Here is a 27,049-nt window from a genome sequence, read left to right as displayed (position 1 = left end):
AGAACTCTGTGTGAATATGAACAGCAAAACAACTTCATTATTCCAGCATTCTAAAGAAGAAGAGAATGCGCTGCATTAAAAGATTTAAATAATTCCAACGTGACGAATGTGCTATCTCCATTACGAACGATAATTTTACCAGACGGAGCGCTTCCGTCTCGTACTTGATTCTGAGCATGCGTGGAACTTTGTGCGTCAGAATTGTGTACACACGATCGGAATTTATGAGAATGGATTTTGTTGTCGGAAAATTTGAGATCCAGATCTCAAATTTTGTGTGTCGGAAATTCTGATGGAAAATGTCTGATGGAGCCCACACACGGTCAGAATTTCCGACAAAAAGCTCCCATCGAACATTTTCCATTGGAAAATCCGACTGTGCATACGGGGCATTATAGTGTGTATGGGGCTTAAGTAGCCTGGTGGTATGCCCTATATATTGTACATTGCAAAGTCTGCATGTAACAGCATATACCACATATCGGGTGTTACAATTGTGAAAGGATTTCACAATTGAGAGGGGCCCATGCTGTTTTTTTTTTTGTTTTTTAAAATGTTAGATCTATTCTGAATAAACAATACTAAAAATACAAAACAAATTCCCAAATTCGTAAAATGAATTGGTCCATTGACGCAATTTGTTTTCGGAATTTCCAAATTATTTTTGTATCTTCAGCATTCCTTTTGTATATTCAGAAATCAGAATAGTTGGTTGTTAAAGTGATACTAAAGTGTAACTTTTTTTAACGTTAAAAATAACAAACATGTCTATACTTACCTGCTCTGTGCAGTGGTTTTGCACAGAGCAGCCCAGATCCTCCTCTTCTCGGGTCCCTCTTCGGTGCTCCTGGCCCTTCTCTCCTGTTGAGTGCCCCCACAGTAAGCAGCTTACTATGGGGGCACCCGAGTGGCAGCTCCCTGTGTCCATTCAGACACAGAGATGCAGCCCGGCCCTGCCCCCTTTCTCTCCTCACTTGCTCACTGACTTTGATTGACAGCAACAGGAGCCAATGGCGTCACGCTGCTGTCTCAGCCAATGAGGAGGGAGAGTCCCAGACAGCCGAGTCTCTCTTGCAACATCGCTGGATCTAGATGGACCTTAGGTAAGTTTTTGGGGGGCTGAGGGGGGCTGCCTATACAACCACTTTCAAGAGTGGGCGACCACTGGCATTCTTAACAATCATGACTAATCTGCTGTCAGCTGTATTCCTCACTGACAGCAGAATGTGAAAAAAACAAATGCCAGTTTAAAAAAAAAAAAACAGCGTGGGGCCCCTGCCCTCTGCAGCCTGTCTGCATCTTTAACAACCGTTGACTCATCAGCTGTCAGCGAGCTTCCCCACTGACAGATGAATGTAAACAAAAGAATGCCCCAAATAAAAAATGCAGGAAAAAAAACTACCGCTGACCCACAAAAAAAAGCTCTGCACCCGAAGAAGGCTTCCACCGTCTGCCAGCTCTGCCACCTGACAGATCTCAAATAACTAAGGGATGGGGCCATCCGATGATGTCATCAGTTGACCCCGACCCTTGTGACATCATTGACCCAGCATGCCCCGGTCAACAAAGTCGTTGGGTGGCCCCTCTTCTTAGCTATTTAAGAGCTGTCAGACTGTGGGAGCCTTCGTCGGGACCGCAGGGTTTTTTTTCTCTTTTTTTTCAGGTGGGCGGTGGGGGTGTCGTGATTGACAATGGATCTAAACCGAGGAGGGACATTTTTTTTTTTTTAATAAAGGTCAAAAACTAGTGTTGTATTCTCATTTACTTTTTACACTTTTTTTGGTGAATGAGTAGGGGTAGGGCCAGGATCTGGTTACATACTTACATAGTAGGTAAAGTTGAATGATGACAATAGTTCATCCAGTTCAACCTGTGTAGGTGTACGTGTGTCGTGTACGTGTGCTCCTCCCCCTCTTTTACCTTCCCTGTCCTTCCAATACAAGGAATACCCCTGCGTATTTGCCAGCCAATTGTGTGAGCTGTCAAACCAAGTTTCTGTTATTCCAAACAAAGTCTAAGTCCTCCTCGCGTAATAGTAGCTTTAGCTAAAGGGGGCTTTCAGATTCCGAGAAGTCCCTTGCCCACAGACCCTTGAGGCCCTTGTGTCCATCAACATGTTGAGGGCATGTGGCAAGGTATTGTTCAGGGGGAGGGGGGGCGCTCGCTTGTCCCCCCACTTTCTGGCTTGCCGGGCTGCATGCTCGGATAAGGGTCTGGTATGAATTTTGGGGGAACCCATGCCGTTTTTTTTTTATTTTGGTGTGGGGTTCCCTTAAAACCCTTACTAGACCCAATGATCCTGGATACATCCCAATCTCTGCATAACCAAAAATTTGACCGAATTTATATTCGGGCCAAAACAGATTGCATGTGTCTACTGGGGAGCCTTAAAACCATAGTTTGGACTGGTGTGGACTCACTACAAATGCTTTTACCACTGAACTTATCACCCCAAAAATCAGAAACCTTATAAAAGCCAACAGTATTAAATGTATAAATTGTGCAATTTTTTTACACAGTTCTACATGTCCCACATTCCCAAATTTTAAAACAGAACTAAACCCTCCTATACTTTTCAGCCAAGGAGGCTGTCATCTTAGCCTTGATCTGCAGCTGCCATGGTGCTGCACGTGTGATCAGTTATGACTCCAGTCATTTGATGGTTTGACAGTTTGGTTGAAAGCACAAGCAAATGTTACAGTTAGCATTCCTGACATTCTGGGAATGTAAGACCCCTTTCACACTGGGGGCGGCGTCGGCGGTAAAACAACGCTATTTTTAGCGTCTCTTTCCCATCAATTTTGCGGCACTATTCGTCCACTAGCGGGGCACTTTTACCCTCCGCTAGTGGCCGAGAAAGGGTTAAAACCACTGCAGAGCGCTGCTGCAGTAGCGCTATGCCGGCGGTATAGCCGCGCTGCCCCATTGATTTCAATGAGCAGGAGCGGTGTATACACCGCTCCTTCACCGCTCCAAAGATGCTGCTAGCAGGACTTTTTTTTACCGTCCTGCCAGCGCACCACTCCAGTGTGAAAGCCCTTGGAGACACAGCAGCGGCTCTTTCAGGGCGCTTTGAATGTGAAACATTTTTAATGTACTGTACATACAACTAATCTCTTTGCAAGAATATTATTTTTTGTTACCTAAATAAAAGAAATATAGAAAAAAATGCTTTTACACAGTAAACCAAGTTGTGGAGGCAAATCAAATAAATTGCAAACACAGCAGATTGTTTGAAGAAGTTTGCTCATATCTGTTCTTTACTATTTTATTTGGTGGTCCTGTTTCACATTCAAGTCTAGAAGTAATGAAAAAGAAACCATCACAAGTCATGGGTTGGATCCTTTAGAAAAATGTTTTCTGTTTGCAATATAAAGACAAAGATTTCCATGAGTACATATCAAACAGAGCCTATACCAAACACTGCAATGAATAGACACAAGGCTTTTTTGTTAAAAGCAGTGGCTGTGGGTGGACCCTTAGCATAAACTGAAAGCTAAATATTTCCATAACGGAATGATTGCCCTTTAAAGCATATTAGGTTTAATATGTCTTATGAAAAAAAATATGGAAAAAAATAAGGATACCCAAGTTAAAAGTTCATGCAAGGTTTCCTTACTTTTTACTAGAGTGAAAATTTCTACTAAAACTGCTCATGGAATGATGACTTAACTTCCGCATCTAATGCTTGTGAATATGTCATGATTTCCATGATTTAAATAACATTCATGTTGTGTAATTAAAATGTCTACTCTAATGTATCTTTATGATTAAAGCTGACTTCTCACCTACACATAAATGTTTTAAACCCAAAGCAGGACACAGCATATACAGTAACTAAACATGTTACACTCAACCAGCCTTCATCAGAAAGAGTTCGGAAAGATAAAGAGTTCATGAAAACATTAGAACATTTATTTTTATTGAAAAACTGATTTAAAACTGCAAATAGTGCATATACTCTCTTAACACCCATTTATGGGTGAAGCAGAATCCTCTGTCATCCCTCCTTTCTCCCATCAATTTATCAGCTTAAATTAAAAGTATTTTATTTATCTTTCATTAAGGGATACTGAATTACTATTAATTTTGAGACAAGTGCCTACATTTTTTCTGCTGATTAGCAGGTTAGGAGAATGAATGTCTTGCTGAGAGAGGCAAGCACTTTCCAATAGACTTTTTACTTTCAGAGCCAGGAAGGCTCATTTATGCAGTTTTCGGATCAGCTGATCCTCGACATACCCGGACTCCCTCATGTGTAAGATGTGGAATTGACAGCGACCCTGTGATACTAGGCTAGGCTTCTGTCACAGATGACCATATTATTTCCTCTGCTTCTGCAACTGGTTTGTGACTATCCCCTTGTGGGAATCTGCATGTTCACTTGCTTGCAGTTTGTTGGCTCATGAAGTCCTGGAGGCTTTCCCAGCTCACAATCCCCTAATAGCTCAAGGACAGCTTGCAGCCACTTTCTCCAAGGGCCTGACATTGTGGCAGGGCACCAACGGCAGAAGAAGGGCTCTACGACCCAGCATCTCTACCGGCACTTGTCAGGGCACCAGGAGAAGGACTCTAGGACCCAGCATCTCTACCAGTACTTCACATGGGCCTTTATAAGGAAACCTGTCAGTGGCTGCAGTTGCTGGTTGATCTTCGGCTCCTCCAGGGTATTATCTCCATCTCACATACCTACCTGGTGCTGGAGGCCAATGGAAAGAGAGGACTTTTGCAGCTAAGTTCCAGATCCCCCCGAGGGTGAAAACAGGAGAGGTCAGGCCCAAAGTAGCATGGGTCGCCTGCTGGACTATGTGAAGGAGGTTCCAGAGTACAGCTGGTGTGCTGGTGTAGAATCAGCAGACAGGTGGCACCTGTGAGGTGTTGCAGGACTCGGATAATGCTGAGACTGGAGCGTGGTCAGAAGGAAGCCTAGGTCAGGAGCCAGGTGGGTATCAGAGCAGACGTGGTCAGGTGGATAGTTGAGGTCGAACACAGGAAGCAAGCAGGAGACAGGTCAAGGACAAGCTAGGTCAGTAACAGGAGACACAGAAACATCAATATCATGGAGATAACACAATGGAGGAGCAGCCACTGAAAGGCTTCTTTATATAGGCCCATGTGAAGTGCTGGTAGAGATGCTGGTTCCTAGAGCCCTTCTCCTGCCGTTGGTGCCCTGACACATTTGCAGTCTGAACAGTTTTCCCTTGCTGGAGTTCTCACACTCCTTGAAGACTTCCCTAATTGCCCCAAGTGTAACTCCTAATGTGCTTTATCCAGGGGGAAATGTTTCATGACCATGTCATATTTCATGGCTAAAATCAGTTCCATGCTGTCTCGAAATGCAGGGGGTGTAATTGTGTATTTTTTTGCTCTCCTCCAGAGTCTGTCTGATTTGCCTGCTGCTACAGCTGTCTCTATGCACTCAGCAGAGAAGTATAATCTATCCCTTTGGATGAGTTTGTGCTTGAAGAGCCTCAGTTTGCTGACATTGCTCTTAGGCTTAAAGGATAAATAAAATATAGCAAATAAAAATATAGCATATACAATTGCTATACAAGCCATAGTGTAATTTTATGTTATAAAATATTACCTTTTCTTTTTAATCTGCAGTGTTGTAATTTTCTGCACAAATGCAATGTCATATGGCAGCTTTGAGTTTTTTTGTACACAGTTGGTGTACAGAACCTCCGAAGAAATGTTACTTCCCACTTGTGTGATTGGCTCACTGATTTTTCAAGAAGTCTGCACTAAGATGCAAGTCGGATTGTTGGCATCATCTGAAACAAAGTATTAATTTTTGATGCAATACTCCCAAAGATTTCATGATTTAGCCTGCAGTTTTCCTTCCTGTGTAGTTCTTGCCTTCTTGCTGCAGTGCTTCTCCTTGTTCTCTGATTCCATTGTTTGGCTTCTGTGCTTCTGTTGTGTTACACTATGTGATTTATTATTATTTCTCTGTGTTCATAACTTGGCTATCACTGCTCTGTGTCTTTAAGTTACTTTCAGCTGTCTAAGCTAAGCTCTTTCTCTCACTGTAATTCCATTTACTCCTCCCCCTCCCTCTCTCTGGAATCATTCCACTGTATCCTGTCATGGTGTAGACATCTTCCCATGTGGCTTACAACGTTAAGGTTTTTCTACCTATGAGTATCCTCCATTAACCGGAACATTCAAAATGCTTTCATTGTCTGATTTCTTCAACATGTGAGTTTATTCGTTGAGTTAAACTGTCTGAATCAGCGCAAGGGATAAATAGATCACCAGGTTTTATAAGCACTATATGTCACTGGAGATAAAGCTTATGGCCTTGTAGTTGAGTCAGAACAGTAGAAAAACTGAGTTTCACAGCCTAATTACAAGATTTCTGGGTGACAGTACTGAAGATTCCTGAAGATTACTGAAGACAAGATTCCAAGAGTCCAAGGTCCAAGCTGCATGGTTTCATATTACAGCACACACAGCTACAGCTATGCTGCTTATCATTCAGTCAGTATCTGCCTGTGTCAATATGAGTTACAAAGGTTCCCTCTCATACACAGAAGCACAAGACCCTGAGCCAGCCAGAGTTACCCAAACACTCAGTCAAACCAACTTGGAAAGTAATGGAGAATTATGAAGCTTTAAGAACTCAACTGACTACTAGCCTAAAGTTATTATGGGAAAAGGTTGTTACTCAATCTAATACACTGTCTGTTGAGAATTAACTATTGCCACTAGAGGGAGCCATTAAACAACTTTCTGTCTCATATGAGTTTTATCAGCTTACCAGTGACAAGCTTTTTAAAGTTTTACAAAGTATGAAAATGGTAGATTCACTGGAGGAATTAAACAGCTTTCGGGTTCTTAATCTAGAAAGAAAATTTTTATCCAGCAAACCAAATTAAAGGCACAAGCAAAGATAGAGCTGCTACAGGACATTGCATCTCGCAGATCTGTTTCAACCAGACATTCTAAAAAGTCCTCTAAATCCCATAGTTCAAGACACTCAACACTGAAGCAGAAGCCAGCAAGGTGCAGGTCACATAGGCAGAAAAGAGAGTAGAGTTGGAAAATCAGACAGCACGTCAAAGAGCAGAGTTGGAAACTCAGACAGTACATCAAAAAGCAAAGTTGCAAACTCAAAGAACAGCAATTGAAATCTTAATTGTAAACATGATGCAGCTGTGGCAAGGCTAAGGGTCCTAGAGCAAGCTATCAGTGCAGATGAAGGTGCAAGTGAGAAAGACAGCATCAACCTAAACATAGCAGATATGGAAGATCCTTTCAAATGCACTAAAGACTATGCCGTAATCCACTGCATTGTACACTCCATCATCTTCAATACTCTTATTGAAAATTGAGACTTCTTCACAGCATCAAGTTAAAGAGGTTCCAGCAACTTCTTGCATACAAAATCGCTCCAGTGCCTTTCCTGCATACCTACCTAACCTTCCTTCATACATCACAGAGCATCAAAGCAAGCTGCAAGCAATCTCCTGTCATCTGTACAGCTTCAAATCAATATGTCATTGGAACAGCTCACTTCAAGCAAGCAACTCGCCTGAATGCATCTGCTGCAGCATATTTCCCTGTGTTCTTTAACAATAATGGCAAAGATGGCAATGGCAAAGATAGCACAATCAGCACCGTTCAGCCAACAATGTCTTGCATAAAGGCAGAGACAACTGAGACAGCAGAGTTTGTGAGGTACATACTTAGCAGAGAGCTCACAAAGACTGGTCTTATAAGTTTTCATGACCAACCTGAAAATTACAGAAGTTGGCAATATGCCTTCAGAACTGCAATCAGTGATTTTGGCATTACAGCTGCTTGGTCTTCTGTCTGCTGCACGTGTTAAGCCATTAAGACCAGTTTTAATAGACAATCCTACAGCAGGCCTCACAGCTGTATGAGATCGACCAGAGCAAAGTTATGGCAGTCGGGAAGCTATAGAAAATGCTTTGTTCATGCTTCTGGAAGCTTTCCCAAAGATATCTGGTAAGGGCAACAAGGAGTTCCAGAGCCTGAGTGACCTTCTCCTTGAGCTTCAGCTAGCCAGGGCACCTAGACACTGCCAGAGGCGTAAACCCAATCGTCTCCAAGCTCCCGTATGGTTTGCAAGAAAAATGGTCTGCACTAGGGTCATCATACAAAAAAGAGAACAAGGTTTCCTTCCCTCCATTCTCTTTCTTCTGCAAATTCAACAGGAACGTTGCAGAGACTAAGAACAATCCAAGTTTTTCCTACAGTGAGTACAGTCTTCTTTCACCCTTCCCTAAGAGCACCAGCCTTCAGGGCAACTATAGGAACCGTAGAGCCCCAGTATCCATGAAAAAGACTGACATCATTCCCACTCCTACCACAGCTGTGGCTGCAAACAGAGTAGGAAGATTGAACCCTAACCGAGAGTATCTCATTCACAAGAAGCCACACCCCCTCAAAAAATCTATTAGCTTTAGAAAGAGACCTCTTGAAGAGCGTAAGGAGCTTTTAAAGACATTTGGGGTATGTTTGAGGGGTTGTGCTTCTACAGAACATTTTGCTAAGGACTGTAATATGCCCATCAAGTGCATAGAGTGTGGCTCTGAAGAACACGTGCAAGCCCTATATCTGCTTGTGCCCAGCTCTGCACAGCCTGCTAACTCTCTTCCCAGGTCAAAGCATGGCTGGGAGAATACAGACCAAGTGCCTACTTCCACCATCATTTCTTCATCATGCACTGAAGTTTGTGGGGAAGTCCTCTGCGATAAGTCCTGTGCTAAAATATGCTTGGTGAACATCAGGGGCATAGATATGGGGGGAGTTTTGGGGGTTGAAACCCCCCCGAGCGTCAGTGCAGATTGCAGAAGAAGTAGCTATGTATGCTCTAACTTCCCTGCCCCGTCCCATGCAGCCTGTAAGTGCTTGGAGGTTTGAAGCAGAGAAACCAAGTGGGAGCTCCTCCCCCAGACTGCTGGGAGCCCCGCCCCTGGACCGCTGAGATCCCCACCCCCAGTCGCTGAGAGCCTTGCTCCTGGCCACTGAGAGCCCTGCCCCCGACCTCTGAGAGTGGAAGGTGAGCCCAACTGGCCAGGTAGGTGTTTCTGCCCATATACACTGCCTCGCTGTTATGCTAAACCCTCACTTACATTGTTATTTACCCCTTGTATAGCTGTGCATTGCTGAAAGGTAACATTTTAAAAATGGCTACTTGATCATCTCATGTGGTATGTTGCATCCACAGTATCTGGTTATCTCCTGTAATCTATCTGCAATCTCTGGTTATCTCTTGTAATCTATCCTCAGTCATTGGTTATCTCCTGTAATCTATCTGCAGTCTCTGGTTATCTCCTGTAATCTATCCTGGCTCGCCCTTGCTTCCGAGCATGCAAGCTTGTACTTTGGACTTTTGTCTGATGGACTTGTGTACACACACTCAGGAAAATCCAACAACAGACATTTGTACGCGGAAAATTTTAAAACCTGCCATCCAATATTTGTCCGACAACAATTGTCTGATGAAGCGAACAAATGGTCGGATTTTCCGGCAACAGACTGTCATCACACATTTCCCGTCGGAAAATCCGATTGCGTGTACACGGCTTTACACCTTGGGTACTTGTAGTGGAACTACAAAGATTTCTGGAAGAAGGGCTCATGGACTCATGGTATATTCTCTCAAAGGTAACCTGCAATTACCCCTACCTACACTCGGTGAGTGCAATCTGATACCTGCTAACAGGGGGGAAATCCCTACTCCAGCTGCTGCCTTCCATCACCATCACCTGAAGATAATAGCAAATGAGATACTGCCGCCTGAGCAAGATGCTCAGTTCCTTCTTCTGTTAGGATGAGACATTGTAAGAGTTAACAAGGTTCACAGACAAGTGAGTGGACCTCCAGATGCCCCATTTGCCCAGCGCATGATTCTAGGTTGGGTCATCATAGGCAACGTCTGTATAGGCAAAATGAAGAGACTTACCAACATTTCATCATTCAAGACAAATGTACTGTCAAATGGCCGAAACATTTACTTTGAGCCATGCCCACATCACTACTAGGTGAAGGAGAAAATAGCCAGCCGCGAATGGCAATGGCTCTATAGTGGCAATGGCTCTACAGTGTTTAATGCAATCAGTGAAGATGATATACTGGCTCCTTCAATGGAAGACAAAGAATTTATCAAAGTAATGGACAATGAGGTCTTTCAAGATGACTCCAATAATTGGGTAGCACCCCTAACTGTTTTTATCCCAAGAGAGAGATTTCCCAAAAACTTGCAGAAGGCCATCATTAGATTCTCCTCCTTAAAGCACAGCTTAAAGGGGTTGTAAAGGTAAAAATTTTTTCACCTTAATGCATTCTATGCATTAAGGTGAAAAAACTTTTGACAGTACCGCCTCCCCCAGGCCCCCCGTTTTACTTACCTGACGCCTCGAATCTTCGCTCCTCGTCCTCGTCAGCTTCATTGCAGCTCAGCCTGGTCGCTGATTGGCTGCAGTGGATGGATTGAAAGCAGCGCAGCCATTGGCTCGCGCTGCTGTCAATCACATCCGATGACGCGGCGCGCCGGGGGGCGGGGCCGAGTGATACAGCGAGCGGCTATAGCCGCCGGCTGTATCACGGGAGCGCGCCCGCAAGCACTCACCACCGTGCGAGGGAGCTCGCATGAAGGTGGTAAATGCTTGCGGGGAGGAGCTGAAACAGCCGCCGAGGGACCCCAGAAGACCAGGTTCGGGGCCACTCTGTGCAGAACGAGCTGCACAGTGAAGGTAAGTATAACATGTTTGTTATTTTAAAAAAAAAAAAAAAATAACTTTACAACCCCTTTAAGCAGGAAACCAGAGATGCAAAAGCACTTTGTGGACTTTATGCAAAATATATTTGACAGAGACCACACAGAGCCTGTGCCCCTACTAAAAGAGGGAGAAGAATGCTGGTACCTTCCATCCTTTGGCGTGTATCACCCACACCAACCAGACCAAATCAGAGTTGTCTTTGATTCCAGTGCACAGCATGAAGGTGTTTCTCTTAACAACATGCTCCTTACGGGACCCAACTTGAACAACAGTCTAACAGGAGTCTTGATTCACTTCAGACAAGAGCCTGTAGCAGTAATGGCTGACATTCAACAGATGTTTCACTGCTTCATTGTCAGAGAAGACAACAGAAACTACCTCAGGTTTCTATGGCACAAAGACAATGACATCCACAAGGAAGTGATGGATTATTGAATGAAGGTACATGTCTTCGGTAACAGTCCTTCCCCTGCAGTGGGAACGTATGGGCTAAGGAGAACGGCTCAGGCTGGAGAAGAAGAATATGGATCTGATGCTCACCAATTTGTTGAAAGAACCTTCTACGATGAAAACGCACTCAAGTCCTTTCCAACCACTAAAGAACCAATCGATATTCTCACCAGAGCAAAGGAGATGTTGTCTGTAGCAAATCGTAGACTTCACAAGATTATATCTAACAGCCAGGAACTTATTAATGCCTTTCACTCTAAGGACTATGCCACTAGTCTAAAAAAACTTTGATTTAGGTACAGATGTGCCTCCTGTACAGCGAAGTCTGGGTTTGTTGTGGAACATCAAACAAGATACATTCACCTTCCAAGCAGGGCCAGCCAAAGACATTGTGCTGCCTGGGACCAAGAATGAACTTCTGCCCCCCCCCCAAAAAAAAAAATCATGCCCACCAAAAGGCCCCCACATTCATTATTTTATATCATGATAACTAAAAGCTCTGTCAGATTGGATGAACAGCAATTTTCAAGTCTTGCCACAGATTCTCAATTGGATTTAGGTCTGGACTTTGACTGGACCATTCTAACACATGAATACGCTTTCATCGAAACCATTCCATTGTAGCTCTGACTGTACGTTTAGAGTCGTTGTTCTGCTGGAAGGTTATTTTTGAATTAGTAAGAGCGTTAGAGGTAGAGCGGGTTAATATAACCCATATTTTTGTCACCCGCAGTGGGTATAGAAAAGAATCACCACCCCTTAAAAAAAAAAGGCTGAAATGAAGACCGCTGTAGTTTTAGCCAGCTGCATTTACTCAGTGCAACTTAACATCCAATGAAAAATGAAAAAAAAATTCACTTACATCAGCATCCAGTCCATCGTTGCACCAAAGTACTCACATCATTGTCCCTGTATGCGTCCTCCTTACATTAGAGTCCCCACTCATCCCTTACATTAAAGTTTCCTCTTACATCAAGAAAACCCTAGTAACATCCCCTTACATTAGCTGTCAGTGGGAAAACCCCAGTACCATCCCCCATTCACTGGTTGAACTTGTCAATGGGGAGCCCCAATAACATCCTTACATTTGTTGTCAGTGGGGAGCCCCTCTTAGAACATGTCAGCCAAAAACACCAACATGTCACCAAAAAAAAAATCATGCCCACCAAAAGGCCCCCACATTCATTATTTTATATCATGATAACTAAAAGCTCTGTCAGATTGGATGAACAGCAATTTTCAAGTCTTGCCACAGATTCTCAATTGGATTTAGGTCTGGACTTTGACTGGACCATTCTAACACATGAATACGCTTTCATCGAAACCATTCCATTGTAGCTCTGACTGTACGTTTAGAGTCGTTGTTCTGCTGGAAGGTTATTTTTGAATTAGTAAGAGCGTTAGAGGTAGAGCGGGTTAATATAACCCATATTTTTGTCACCCGCAGTGGGTATAGAAAAGAATCACCACCCCTTAAAAAAAAAAGGCTGAAATGAAGACCGCTGTAGTTTTAGCCAGCTGCATTTACTCAGTGCAACTTAACATCCAATGAAAAATGAAAAAAAAAATTCACTTACATCAGCATCCAGTCCATCGTTGCACCAAAGTACTCACATCATTGTCCCTGTATGCGTCCTCCTTACATTAGAGTCCCCACTCATCCCTTACATTAAAGTTTCCTCTTACATCAAGAAAACCCTAGTAACATCCCCTTACATTAGCTGTCAGTGGGAAAACCCCAGTACCATCCCCCATTCACTGGTTGAACTTGTCAATGGGGAGCCCCAATAACATCCTTACATTTGTTGTCAGTGGGGAGCCCCTCTTAGAACATGTCAGCCAAAAACACCAACATGTCACCAAAAAAAAAATCATGCCCACCAAAAGGCCCCCACATTCATTATTTTATATCATGATAACTAAAAGCTCTGTCAGATTGGATGAACAGCAATTTTCAAGTCTTGCCACAGATTCTCAATTGGATTTAGGTCTGGACTTTGACTGGACCATTCTAACACATGAATACGCTTTCATCGAAACCATTCCATTGTAGCTCTGACTGTACGTTTAGAGTCGTTCTGCTGGAAGGTTATTTTTGAATTAGTAAGAGCGTTAGAGGTAGAGCGGGTTAATATAACCCATATTTTTGTCACCCGCAGTGGGTATAGAAAAGAATCACCACCCCTTAAAAAAAAAAGGCTGAAATGAAGACCGCTGTAGTTTTAGCCAGCTGCATTTATTCAGTGCAACTTAACATCCAATGAAAAATGAAAAAAAAATTCACTTACATCAGCATCCAGTCCATCGTTGCACCAAAGTACTCACATCATTGTCCCTGTATGCGTCCTCCTTACATTAGAGTCCCCACTCATCCCTTACATTAAAGTTTCCTCTTACATCAAGAAAACCCTAGTAACATCCCCTTACATTAGCTGTCAGTGGGAAAACCCCAGTACCATCCCCCATTCACTGGTTGAACTTGTCAATGGGGAGCCCCAATAACATCCTTACATTTGTTGTCAGTGGGGAGCCCCTCTTAGAACATGTCAGCCAAAAACACCAACATGTCACCAAAAAAAAACTCAAACAGAAACACTGAGTTGGAAAAGAAAACAACCCTTTGTCAGCATTTTGTTGTAACACCTTTTTTGATTTAATTCCAGCCTTTGGTCTGTTAGGATATGTCTCTACTAACATTCTCACCTATTCAATTTTTCCTTAATTTTTGGACATGTTGATGTTATATCCTTCACTTGGATGCTATGAGTAAATACAACTGGATAAAATGAAAACTGACTGTCTTCATTTCAAACCCACACCCTACCCCTATCAGTATATATTTGAGCTTCTATTGGGGGAAGAATTTGCAGGGGGGATACATTTGCAACTTGGCTCTTTCTCAAAGTGGCGATTTCTACAAGTGAAATGCACTTCTGACTCTGCACTTCAGCGAAGGCACAAAGCGAAAGGACACAAGATAAACACTTTGAAAACCAGCACACAGACATCAGGTGAAATTGTTTATTCCTTTAGCTCTTTTTCCTTGGAACATGCTTTCTCTACCACTGCTTTTGACAACTCTGTCCTCCATCCTAAAACTATCTCTCCTTTACCCCTCTTCTCCCCCCCCACAGCATATATATATCACCCTCACTCTTGTCCTGTCCTTATTACTGCACCCACCAACTCCTGCTAATTCTAAATCCACATACACTAAAAATCTCCAAGACCCAGGGGCATGTCACTTCATATAAATCCCACTCCCATATTACCTCCCTCACCCTCTTGCTTCTCCTAACCTCTGGAGATATATCCCCAAACCCTGGGCCTCCATCATTTAACTGTACCCCATGCACCCATCACCCTGCACCCTCTGGCAGCAGCCGCCACAATTAACACAATTTAATTCCCATTTCTATTCTTCCCAAATCCAGACTCCCTTTCTCTTGTGCCCTTTGGAACTCGCGCTCTGTCTGCAACAAGTTCACCTCTCTCCATGACCTCTTTATTGCCAACTCATTTAACCTACTCGCCATTACCGAAACCTGGCTCCACGAATCCGACACTGCATCTTCTGCTGCCCTATACCATGGTGGTCTTCTCTGGACTCACTCCCCCAGATCCAGCGGACGTAAGGGAGGAGCTGTCAGAATCCTTCTAGCCCCACATAGCACCTTTCAGGTACTTCAGCCACCTCCCTCTCTGTCACTCTCCTCTTTCGAAGCACACTGTATTTGCCTTTTCACTCCAATTTCCCTAAGCATAGCTGTGATCTACAGGCCCCCTGGACCAGTATCAACCTTTCTTGAAGACTTCTCTGCCTGGCTACCCTACTTTCTTTCTTCCGAAATCCCCACTATCATTCTCGGGGACTTCAACATCCCTATTAATACTAACACTCCTTCCACTTCCAAACTTCTCAGCCTAACATCCTCCTATTAGTTTCACTCTCTCCCTCTCCTTCACCTCCTCTCCCTCCAACCACCTTAAAGTTACCCGCAGAAACCTACGTCATCTCAACCCTTCTCTTCTCTACTCTGCTATCAACAACCTCTACAACAAAATCTCACCCCTATCCTGCACCAACCTAGCCACTTCTGTGTACAACGCTTCACTTCTAGCCTCACTGAACTCACTTGCCCCCCTCACTACACACAGAATCAAGCCCAGACCCCTTCAACCTTGGCAAACAGATGATACTAGAAGTCTGAAAAAACGTAGTCGTGCTCTGGAGCGCCTGTGGCGTAAGACTAAGTCCCAGAGAGATTTATACCAATATAAATCTGCCCTCCAAAAATACAACTCCAGCCTCCTCTCTGCCAAGCAGACCTATTTTACCACTCTCATTAGCAACTTATCATCCTGTCCCCGTCAACTCTTCTCCACCTTCAACTCTCTACTTCGTCCTCCACCGCCTCCACCCGCCAACTCACTCACTGCACAGGAGATCGCCAATCACTTCAAACAGAAGATTGATACTATTCACGCTGAGATCTCTACTGTGCCAACACCCTCCACGCTTTACACTTCATGCCCACAGGCACAATCATTATTTCCCTCTTTCAACCCCACCACTACAGACGAAGTTGCTAAACTACTTGCTAATGTCCACCTTACCACCTGCCCTCTGGATCCTGTTCCCTCACAAATGCTACGTTCACCCTCTGGCCCTATACTACACTCTCTAACCCACATCTTCAATCTCTCCCTCTCTTCTGGCATCTTCCCTAACTCTCTAAAACATGCACTTGTCAGACCCATACTTAAAAAGCCCTCATTGGACCCATCCAATCTTAACAACCTACGCCCCATCTCCTTGCTCCCCTTCTTATCCAAACTCCTCGAACGTCTGGTCTACAACCGACTGAGCGTCCACCTCGCTGATAATGGCCTTCTCGATCCCCTTCAGTCTGGATTTCGTCTTCAACACTCCACAGAAACTATTCTAAAAGAAAAATTTGCGCTAGGTGTACAAATATTGTGAGTAAAATTAGAAATATAAACCTGTGAAGAGGTATCCTGCAGCTGGACGCTATAACCCTGATAGGGGGTACCACTAAGCATGTATACAAGAAGCGCAGCGCTGGATATAAATAAACATTGAAAAGAGTACTGTGCTAGGTGCAAATAAACACTAAAAATGAAAATAAATACAAATGAAAAAAGCAAAATAAAAAACTGTGCACAATAATTCACTTAAATATTGTCCCTGGGTGTTCCCAATATAGTGAAAACTGAAGTATAAATAAGACGTGCTTGTTCATTTATATAGTGTCCATAGAGACATGTGGGAAAATCGCTATTGGATATATGACTTCCACCGCTGAGACATTTTTCTGTAGTCATTCCTCTTCCTCCACCCCCACCAGATCATCTTTGTCCTTTCCAGCAGCAGAAGACACACAAAGTTGCTTATGTTTACGTTTTGATAAAGTTTCAACCTGGTGGTCATACATTGTGACGTCAACCTTTTCAATCATGTGCTGAGTAATCTTTCCTGGGCCGCTCTTTACTGACAGCAGTCCTTCCAACATTGGAGTGGAAAGTTTATTCCTATGATCAGTTTTTATTAACTTTACGGAAGAGAACACACGTTCTACCTCAGCTGTCCCATGGGGAAGGGAAAGCATATTTTTTGCAAATTTAACCAGATGTGGGAATTTAGGTACTTTCAGATTGTCCGGATCGATACTGCAGTTTTGTCCTACCATGTGCCAAAAAGAATCATAAGTGTGAGTCTCAGGATCACTAAAAGCTGTCACTTGGTATTCTATAAATTCAGTATGCAGTGCGTCAAATTCAGATGGGGGAACAATTTGAGGAAAATGCTTGGCAAGTTCTAAAATGTCCCCAGAATTTGCAGTAGACCTGTTTAAAGGTTTTAGTAAAGCCAACAGCTGAATAATTTGTTTTTCAATAGGCATTCGTTTTTTAATTGCAGTTACAGCTCTTGTGTAAAATGTCGTTACTTGCACCATGACCTGGTGAACAGCTGACAAATCATCTACTGTAGACAAATTTTCTTTTGTTTTGGTATCCAATAAAAATGCCATCTGCCGATTTGAAGTTTGCACTGAAAATAACTTAAGAGGGCATCATATTGATTCAGAATGCGGTTGACACAATCAAGCATTGAAAGCCATCTGATAGAACAAAGTTGTAGAATCTTTAGACAATCTGCTTCTACAAATTCCTGAATTTCATGATACAACTGTAAACGTTTACAACTACAGTATGTGCAAAGTGGCTATGTATGTCTCTGCAAAGTTGCTCAATAGTTTTTGGTATGGCTTTACAGATATCTGCAGCACACAAGGCAGCAACATGGCAGCTACAATGAATGTGAAAAATATAAGGCTGCTCTACTTGGAAGCGGGACAGTACAGAGTTTCTGGGACCAATCATTACACTTGCACCATCTGTACCAAGAGCCATTACATTTCTTAGGGGTATACCATCTTCTAGAAAAGATTGTTTAATCTTCTCAAAAATAGCATCAGCAGTTGCTTCAGTGAGATCAAGGAGGCGGTAGAACTAGTATTTGGTTCTACCAGCTTCTTCATCAAAATAAATGACAACCATAGTTAATTTTTTGCTTGTTGCTATGTCAGTATTTTCATCAATCAGTAAGGAAAAGTGACAATATGTAAGCCTTTTGCACAACTCCTCTTTGAGACACTTGCCAATGACATTCTTAACCAATATGGAACCTCTAGTTCGCTTACAATTGATGGATTTTGCAATTTTGGAGTCTGGAAACCAGTCAGTGACATTATGGTTAAGATCATCTAACAGGCTTAATGCAAAATGTTTTTGTGCAATAAAATGTACAATTTGTAGCTCACTTTCGAAAGTCCTTTTCTTATGAGCCAACACTACAGGATCTGGTAGTGTTTGCTTAGCAAAACTAACAATGCCAGTACTGGCTTGCCTAGCTGCAGCAATAGCCTTGTGTTTTGAACTTGTGCAATGACTGCGTACATCATGAACACCACCAAATCCAATGCTGAAGACTTTTTTGCACCACGCACACTTTGCATTATGTTTTGATTCAGCATCTGCTCTTAACTTTGAACTCAACGTCTGTCAGCCAAGCAGCAACAAAAGAACAAAGCCTAACTTTGTGAGGTTTTTTTTGCACGAGGTTGTGGTGCCTCTTCCATCATGTCTAAAGCGGAACTGCAGAGTACAGACAGTGCAACCTACGGCAAACCCAAGCCCTGAAATGTGTTGTATTACAAGGTCATGGACGGTGCAAACTTTCTTTGAACAAATCTTAAAAAAATGTGCCATTAACTAATAGAAAACTTCCTTGTGTGCTGCAGATGCCTGCCTGAGAAAAACCCAGTAGCTATGAAAACTGATCACAGGAACTTATTGAAAGTTTAACACTCAGAGGCATCACATGTGAAGTTCTGCAGGTAGATGTCTACAAAAAAACAAAAACAAAAGAAATAATGTAGTCTATTTTGCCCATTTTCCTTAAAATGTGTGTGGTGCTAGTATAATACAAAAACACTTATGCCCCGTACACACGGTCGGACATTGATCGGACATTCCGACAACAAAATCCTAGGATTTTTTCAGACGGATGTTGGCTCAAACTTGTTTTGCGTACACACGGTCGCACAAAGTTGTCGGAATTTCCGATCGCCAAGAATGCGGTGACGTACACCAAGTACGACAAGCCTAGAAATGGCCAGTTCAGAACCAAGCGCGGCACCCTTTGGGCTCCTTTTGCTAATCTCGTAAGTTTGGTGAGAGACGATTCGCGCTTTTTCAGACTCGTGGTTTTCAGATCGTTTTCTGCTGTTCAGTTTGTGCTTGTGGGTTTGTATCTGCTCTTCAGTGTGTGCAAGCAAGCTACGGGTGACTTTGTCATTGTGTTCTTGTTCGTTCGTTACTGTTTTTCAGGTCGCTCTTCACAGGCCTTGCTGTTCTTCAGTGCGTTCTGTTACTTCGTTCTGAGCAGCCGACCGTTTTCTAGCCATGTTGCGTATACGTACTCCTCGTAGAGTTCGTGCTGTGCGGGGGCTTGGTGTTGGGGTCCTGACCTTGACACAAGTCCAGTCCATGAACAGGGTGGGGAGGACCAAGAATTGGTTGCTTCAGGGTGACCAGTTCTGTCATATGCCTTTGCTCCGTGAGATCCGTGAGAATAATCCTGATGATTTCAGGAACTTTCTCCGGATGACGGACCCCGTATTTCACCGTTTTTTGGCTTTACTGACCCCTTATATTAGTAGGCAGGATACCTACATGAGGCAAGCCATCACTCCGGAGAAGAGGCTCGTCGCCACCCTGCGGTACTTGGCGACGGGGAGAAGTTTGCAGGACCTCAAGTTCTCGACAGGCATCTCCCCCCAGGCTCTGGGGATCATTATCCCAGAGACCTGTTGTGCCATCATACAGGTCCTGCAGAAGGAGTATTTTAAGGTAAGATTTTTATCCTTTAATATCACATTGTATATAATGTTTGCTAATATATTGTATTTCTTTCCTCATTCCCTAATTACCATGATTGGAATATGCTGTGAATGTCCCCTTTGTCCTCATGCATGCTGGATGTTTCTGTAATTATTTTTGTTGTCCTTCATACATATTTGCCTTCACTTACCTCCCCAGCATGCTCTCCTGGTCCTATATTCACCTCATGTAGTCACTTAACAATGTATTTTGTCAGCTCCATAGTAGTGCTTTACCCCAAACACCCCCTAAAATGTTTTTAAATGTGATTTGTGCTTTAAATTCAGGCAGAGTGCCAGAGGCTTTTTTTGGGGGTACCCAAATCATTTGGAACCCTCCCTCCCCCCAACTGCTAAGTCAGCTAATAACAATTCTCTATCTATCCTCAATCATCTATCTGCTGACTTTGCCAAACCCATACACACTATACCCATCTCTTTTGTGGTCAGATTTATGGATGAATTCCCCAAAGCATGTAGTGCAAGGGCCTGCCTGTATACTTTCAAATGTTACTGTTTAAAGTTTTTGTATACTATTATTATCTTCCTAGGTAATAGCAGAATGTCGAAATGTGCTCAAATGTGTACAGTGTGTATTTATATCTTTGTATTATGACACTTCTCACCTGTCCAGTGGGCTGCCAATAGTGTAACTAAGGTGGGGCTGTTCAAAGTAATACCCATTATTTAGGCATTCATCTCTCAATGAAGTGGAGAGGGTTACCTGTCCAAGAGCTCCCCCCCTATAATGTTAGAAATGGTCCATGGGGGGGGATATGAAAGGTGTACCTTATACTTTGGTCTTTAAAAATTCCCATAAATAAATGTTATCTTGATGTTGGCCAAGAATGTTTTTGTCTAATCTGCTTTCCATGTTTATGTGCAAAAAGACTAATTTTTTTGTTTTCCTCAACAGTTTCCTTCCAGGCCACAGGAATGGCAGACTGTGGCCCCCCACTTTGCCCAGCGGTGGGACTTTCTTAACTGCGGAGGGGCAATTGATGGGAAACACGTCCACATCATCCCACCACCCAGCTCGGAGTCGTACTATTATAATTATAAGGGGTTCAATAGTATTATGATGTTGGCGGTGGTGTCGGCTACTTATGAGTTCCTGTATGTGTCTCCAGAATGGCAGCTTGGACTTACCACCTCCAGAAGACAATGTGGAAGGACTCCAATTCGTCTTCATTGCGGATGAAGCCTTTGCGCTGGGGGACCATCTTATGCGGCCATTCCCGATGAGGACCCTCACCCCGGACCAGAGGGTTTTTAATTACTGGCTGGCCAGAGCCAGAAGAGTGGTGGAGAACACATTTGGAATCATGGCCAGCCGGTTCCGCCTATTTCTTACACCCATACATATGGCGGAGTATAAACTGAATCATATTATCCTGGCGTGCTGTGTTCCACACAATTTTTTATGGCAACATTCTGCCAACTATGCTGGCTCAGTTGGGCCTGAGGCTGGAATTCAAAATGAACCAACCCTGACGGCGCTTGAAAGTGGCCGCTCTGGCTTGCCCTCCCTGAGTGCCCGTGATGTCCGGCTAAGATACCTTGAATTCTTTACGGGTAGGGGGGCTATCAATATGCCAGACAATGTGTGAAACCTTTATCAAATAAAAAAAACATTAAGCAAATCTTTGGTGACATTTACTGCTTGTGTTTGTTTTAGCTGACCCTGACAGAAATGTGTTGAGTCCTGAAAATGGCGTGATTGTGTAACCTTATACAAAGCACTGTTGGGTGTTATTTACTAAAGGCAAAGACACTTTGCACTCCAAGTGTACTTGAAACTGCACTTGGAGTGCAAAGTGGATTTACCCTTAGGAAATCACACCCATTGTCACAGAAAACAGCAATTAGAGCACCCCAAAAGTGTTGTAGCTTTGAGACAATAATCCACACATTCTTGATTAACAATCTTTTTAATACCTGCACAATCACATGTGCATTTAGAAAAGGTTTTTAAAACAAACCAACATGTTTGTTGTATAACAATTTTTGGGGTCACATTAGAAAAAGTAGAAATGTCCATTTAAGATAAAACAGGCATGTTTAAAACCCACAACAAAAGACACAAATCTTGAACTTACAAAGTTCACATTTGGTAGAACTTGAAGGCAATATCAGACATGAGTATTTAGGAACTGTGTTTGATATTGCGTTCAGATGGGGTGAAGTCACCCCTGGAAAAGCCAAATTTTGAAGATGCACACAAATAGCCGAATGTCAACATGTGCTACCTGCCATCACGGGGGATCAAGGGACGTGTTTTGGGGGAGAAACCCCTTCCTCACAGCTACTTTATTATTGAGGAAGGGGTTGCACCCCCAAAACGCATCCATTGATCTCCCGTGATGGCAGATAGCACATGTTGACACACTGTGTGCATCCTCAAAATTTGGCTTTTAGACAATTAGACAAAAAATGTTAAAACTGTAGCACACCAGAAAAGAAAGGGATTTGGAGGGGTTTTATACTCTTCCCAAAACATCAATGATGTTCTTATTTTTTTGAAGAACATCATTGATGCTTTTCTTGATTTTTTCCAAGTCCCTATTACACCCCATGATCTCCCCAATCAGGATCTGTGCACTTTTCGAGGTGAAATGCCCTGGATCCACAACATCACGATCACCTAAAAAGATATAAACCAAAAAAAACATGTATTATAAATATGCCGGCATCCATCTCTTACCTGAGCCTGTGGTCACAAACACTCACCTGTTGTGGTGCCAATTTCCACCACGTCTTCCTCCTCCTGCTCTTCTTGTCTTTGGGGGATTTCCCCTTCTTCCAGAAGTGGGGGGTCTCTGGTCTCCTCGGATGAGGGGTGTCCTCCGAGTCTTTTCTCCCCTATGTAAAAAAAAAATGGTATGCTTAGCACACAAATATTTGATGGCAGAACTATAAATATGAAACAGTTCCAAGATGTAGAATTTGTAGTGTCCTTTGTGAAGTTTCAATACTTTACCTGTTTTGTCCAAGCTTCACAGATGGAGACACCCCTATAATATACACTGGAGCACCTGTGTGGGCCCCCTAACAAAAAGGGTGCTCTGGTGTCCCACACTAGAGCTCCAGTGTCCAGATGTCTAAACAGCTGCTGAGTGTCCTCTCCTTACACAGAATCTAGTTTGCATTTCATTCTATTAACAAACACATCTACACAACCAAATTATTTTCAGACAAGTAGGCCTTAAAAAATGTTGGCAAATGCATATGGCCCAAACAATGGTGTTTTATAGGCCGAAAGAAAAATGTTTGATACGAACGAATAATGTGCCCATGAACATGAAATTTTACATTTTAAACTGGATTAACAGTTAAGAAAAGCACATGGAGCAGCACGAACGTAATAAAGACAAAAATAATAGGAACACAGCACAACTACTTACTTTTTTGCAGCACTCTCTGGATCTTTCTGTACTGCTCGTGTTCTCGTAATTTCAGGTCCGACCACCGCTTCCTGAGCTGATCTTTCGATCGACGTACCCCGAAATTCCGGTGCAGACTTTTGACCACTTTCACCATGATCTTGGCCTTTCTGACATTGGGGTTGGGGTAAGGTTCATACTTTCCGTCATAGTCGGCCCTCTTCATTATGTCGATCATCTCCAACATCTCCCCAAAGGACATATTTGATGCCTTATATCTTCTCCTTCTGGATCGGAACGTTTCAGGCTCCGGGCTTTCCTTCTCCTCGTTGGTGTAAATATCAGATACCTGCTCTGACTCTGCCATGTGCTCTTCCCCACTGCGCCGAACGAGAAGGGGCGGGGAATAGACTAGAAAGAACGTCAGGGGCGGGCGGAGTTTCACGCATGTGCAGTGTCTATAAAGAGTAACACGCGTGCGTAGTACGTACGATCTGTGAGCGGAGGAAGGAGTAAAGGAGGCGCCGATCGTGATAACGAAGGTAAGATTTAACATTGGGCCTATACTGCTTCTAGATTGAGGCCTGTATTTGCACAAGTTTAGAAGACTTTAGGTTGACATTAGGGTTTGTCTTGTGTTGTGTCTTGCAGTGAAAATGGATATCTTGAAAGATAGGGACTTTATGCCAATCTTCATCGATATGTTCAGGGAGCTGCCTTGTCTGTGGGAGATAAACCACCCTGAATATAAGAACCAAACAAAGAGGAAGGCAGCGCTGGATCAATTGCTGGAATTTGTGAAGACGGTGATCCCCACGGCAGACATCACCTATTTGAAGATCCTAATTGGTGGCCTGAGGAGCACTTATCTAAGGGAGCACAAGAAGGTCCAGGATTTCCAGAGATCCAGAGCTGCAGATGACATTTATGTCCCCAGGCTCTGGTACGATGACAGACTGCATTTTCTGGCAGGTCAGACTGAACCCAGGCCAGCACTCTCCACTCTTCCTTCCACGCTTCCTTCTCCCCCAGCTGAGGCTTCTGACGCCCAACCTGGGCCTTCCAGGCAGCAACATGTGGAGGAGCCCAGCTTGAGCCAGGTATAGCATTCTTCTAAATATTGCTGGTTGTCCAATCAATGATGTTAAATAGATGTTAGTTTGGAGTACTAATTTATGATTGTGATTGATGATGCAAAACTAAAACCATGTCCCTTTTTCATACACAGGGAAGTCTCAGCCAGGAGGTGGCCGGGCCAATATCCAGGGGCTGCCTGATATCCAGGTCCCTACACTACACCTTCAAAGACAAAGTGGCAGGAAGAGGAGTAACCTGGAGGAGGCTGCCATAGGCCTCTTTTGGAAGGCTACAGAGGCACTGAGAAGCCCCCACAGTGTGGAGGAGGACTTTGCTTGCATAACTGCCTGCAAAATGCTGCAGATGGAGGAGGGCCAATGACTCCTGTGTGAGTCCTTAATTTTGGAAGCTCTCAATAAGGGGTTGAGGGGCCAAATAACATCTGCTACCCACATTTGTGACCTCACACATAGTCCTCCTCCTCCTCCAGGTCCTACTCCTCCTCCTCCTCCTCCTCCTCCAGGTCCTACTCCTCCTCCTGCCACATCTCCAACACCAGAGCCACAGCCAGGAAGGAAGCGTGGAAAGAAGACCAGAAAGTGATGACCCTGGGTCCAGTCTGGTCTGGCAAAAGATGCAGCCTCTTGTAGTAGCACAGCCTGGGGACATAGATGTCATCTGCTGCTTTCCGGATCTCTGGGATTTCTGGACCAGACTGCACTCCCTTAGATATGGACTCCTCAGGCCACCAATTTTGATGTTAAATAATTGATGTGTGCCCTGGGGGTCCAAGGCTTCGCCAATTTCTGATGTTTCTCCAGCGTTGCCTCCTTCTTTGTTTGGTTCTGAGCCCTTAATAAAGGATTTTTTGTTTCAATTATACTTGCCTATGTGTGTTTTCCTTCAAAAAGGACAGTTTGTTTGTGAGGATTCAGGTACATTTCAAAAATACAATGTGAAATTAACAAGGGACACCAACACCAAGCAACTTTCTTGAGATTAAATAATATAAGATATCAATGGTGTTGTGGTAACTTGACACACAAAACACACACAAAAATATTAGGGAGTAAAACTAACAAAAAAATAAAACAAAGATCAGCCTTGAAAAAAACACTAACCCAAAAAAAAACAAAAAACCAGCCTTTAAAAAAAAAAAAAAAAGAAAACAACAAAAAAAAAATTTTGTCAGATGTGACAAATCAAAATATATTGAGGGAATCCCGATAAATAATAAAGAAAGAAGTTTGAGAGAAGTCTGTGTGAATATGAGCAGCAAAACTACTTCATTCTTCTCACATTATAAAGAAGAAGAGAGTGCGCTGTATTAAACCATTTTTTACATTGCAGCGTGACGAAAGTGCTGTATCCATTGCGAACGCTAATTTTACCAGACCGAGCTGTTCCGTCTAGGAATTTCTTCTGAGCATGCGTGGCACTTTGTGCGTCGGAACTGGCCACACATGGTCGGAATTGACGCGATCGGATTTTGTTGTCAGAAAATTTTATAGCCTGCTCTCAAACTTTGTGTGTCGGAAAATCCGATGGAAAATGTCCGATGGAGCCCACACACGGTCGGAATGTCCGACAACACACTCCGATCGGACATTTTCCATTGGAAAATCTGACCGTGTGTACGGGGCATTACAGTTTAGTAGCTCATTTTTTCTAATCTGGTAGTGGTGTTGGCTGTAGAGCCATACAGCTGGCTATCTTCTCAAAAAGTTGATTTCTATGGGAGGAAAAAAGTTCGAAATCAAAATTGATCTGAGTGTAAAGAAAAAAGCCAAGTCCAGGAAAATCTACCTATAGAAAAATAAACAGGAGGGAGGAAACCTAAAATGAGAAAACAGCTAAGTGATTAAAAACTCCCACCAGGAATGAAGCTGTGTACTTACCGTAATCTGTAGCTGTGGTATTTGCAGGCAGCCCTTTCCCCAGGGGAGTAACTTGATAGGAGCAGGCTGGAATGAGGAGGCTGGTCCAAGAAGAAAAGTTTGGTAAAGTCTACCTATATAAAAAAACAGGAGAGAGGAAGGCTAAAATGAGAAAACAGCTAAGTGATTAACCCCCCCCCACACACACACACACACACACACACAGGCGGCTCTAGACTTTGTGAGGCCTTAGGCAAAACTTCGACGTGAGGCCCCACTGATGCCCTTGAACTATGCAGCAGGCCTTCCCAGATTGAGATGCTCATGCGGTGGATGGGAAAAGTGACGTGCACGGGCGCAACATCACTCCTCATTGGCTGGTAGGCAAAACATCAGGAGTCTTAGGTTACGCGAGAAGTGAGTGTAACAGGGCTTTTAACGTTGCCTGCATACATCGGCATTAAGATGTCCTGTCATCTCTAAAATAAAGGGCTGCAGATCAGATGTTCGGCACGCTTAAGTGAGACAGGGCTATTAACGCTGCCTGAGCACAGCAGTGTTAAGGTCCCCTGTCAATCAAAACTGGGGTAATGTGTGTTGCACTACCCCTGAAGGAGCCGTTTGGTAATTTTGGGTTCCCTGTTCTGCACCTCAACTCCAAGAACACCCTCAGCCCCTCTGACACACCTGGTTGATTGAATCACTACAGACACACATAGCGTATAGTACCTTTCACCTTACTGTATGATATAGGCAATAAACAATTACACACGTGTTTAGTGGTAGACACTATTTGTCTAGAATTAGGAACTTGCATAAATGATAAAAAATGCAGTTCACAAAGCAGAGTAGAACTACCCTCAGGTAATAAAGGTAAACAAATATATCTATAAAAGCAGCTCTATATCAATAGCAAAAAAATTAATACGAGAATAGGTAAATATTTAGCAACACAACTGTAATCTAAACGTGTTTAAAGGAATAGAGAGAAGGTGGGGTCCCCCTTTAAATGGCAACAACAAACTGTGAAGGGCCAGTGCAAG

The sequence above is a fragment of the Aquarana catesbeiana genome, linkage group LG11 (assembly GCF_042186555.1).
Source record: "Aquarana catesbeiana isolate 2022-GZ linkage group LG11, ASM4218655v1, whole genome shotgun sequence".
Lineage (NCBI taxonomy): Eukaryota > Metazoa > Chordata > Amphibia > Anura > Ranidae > Aquarana > Aquarana catesbeiana.
The sequence above is the reverse complement of the archived record's forward strand: the minus strand, read 5'-3'. Positions refer to the sequence as shown.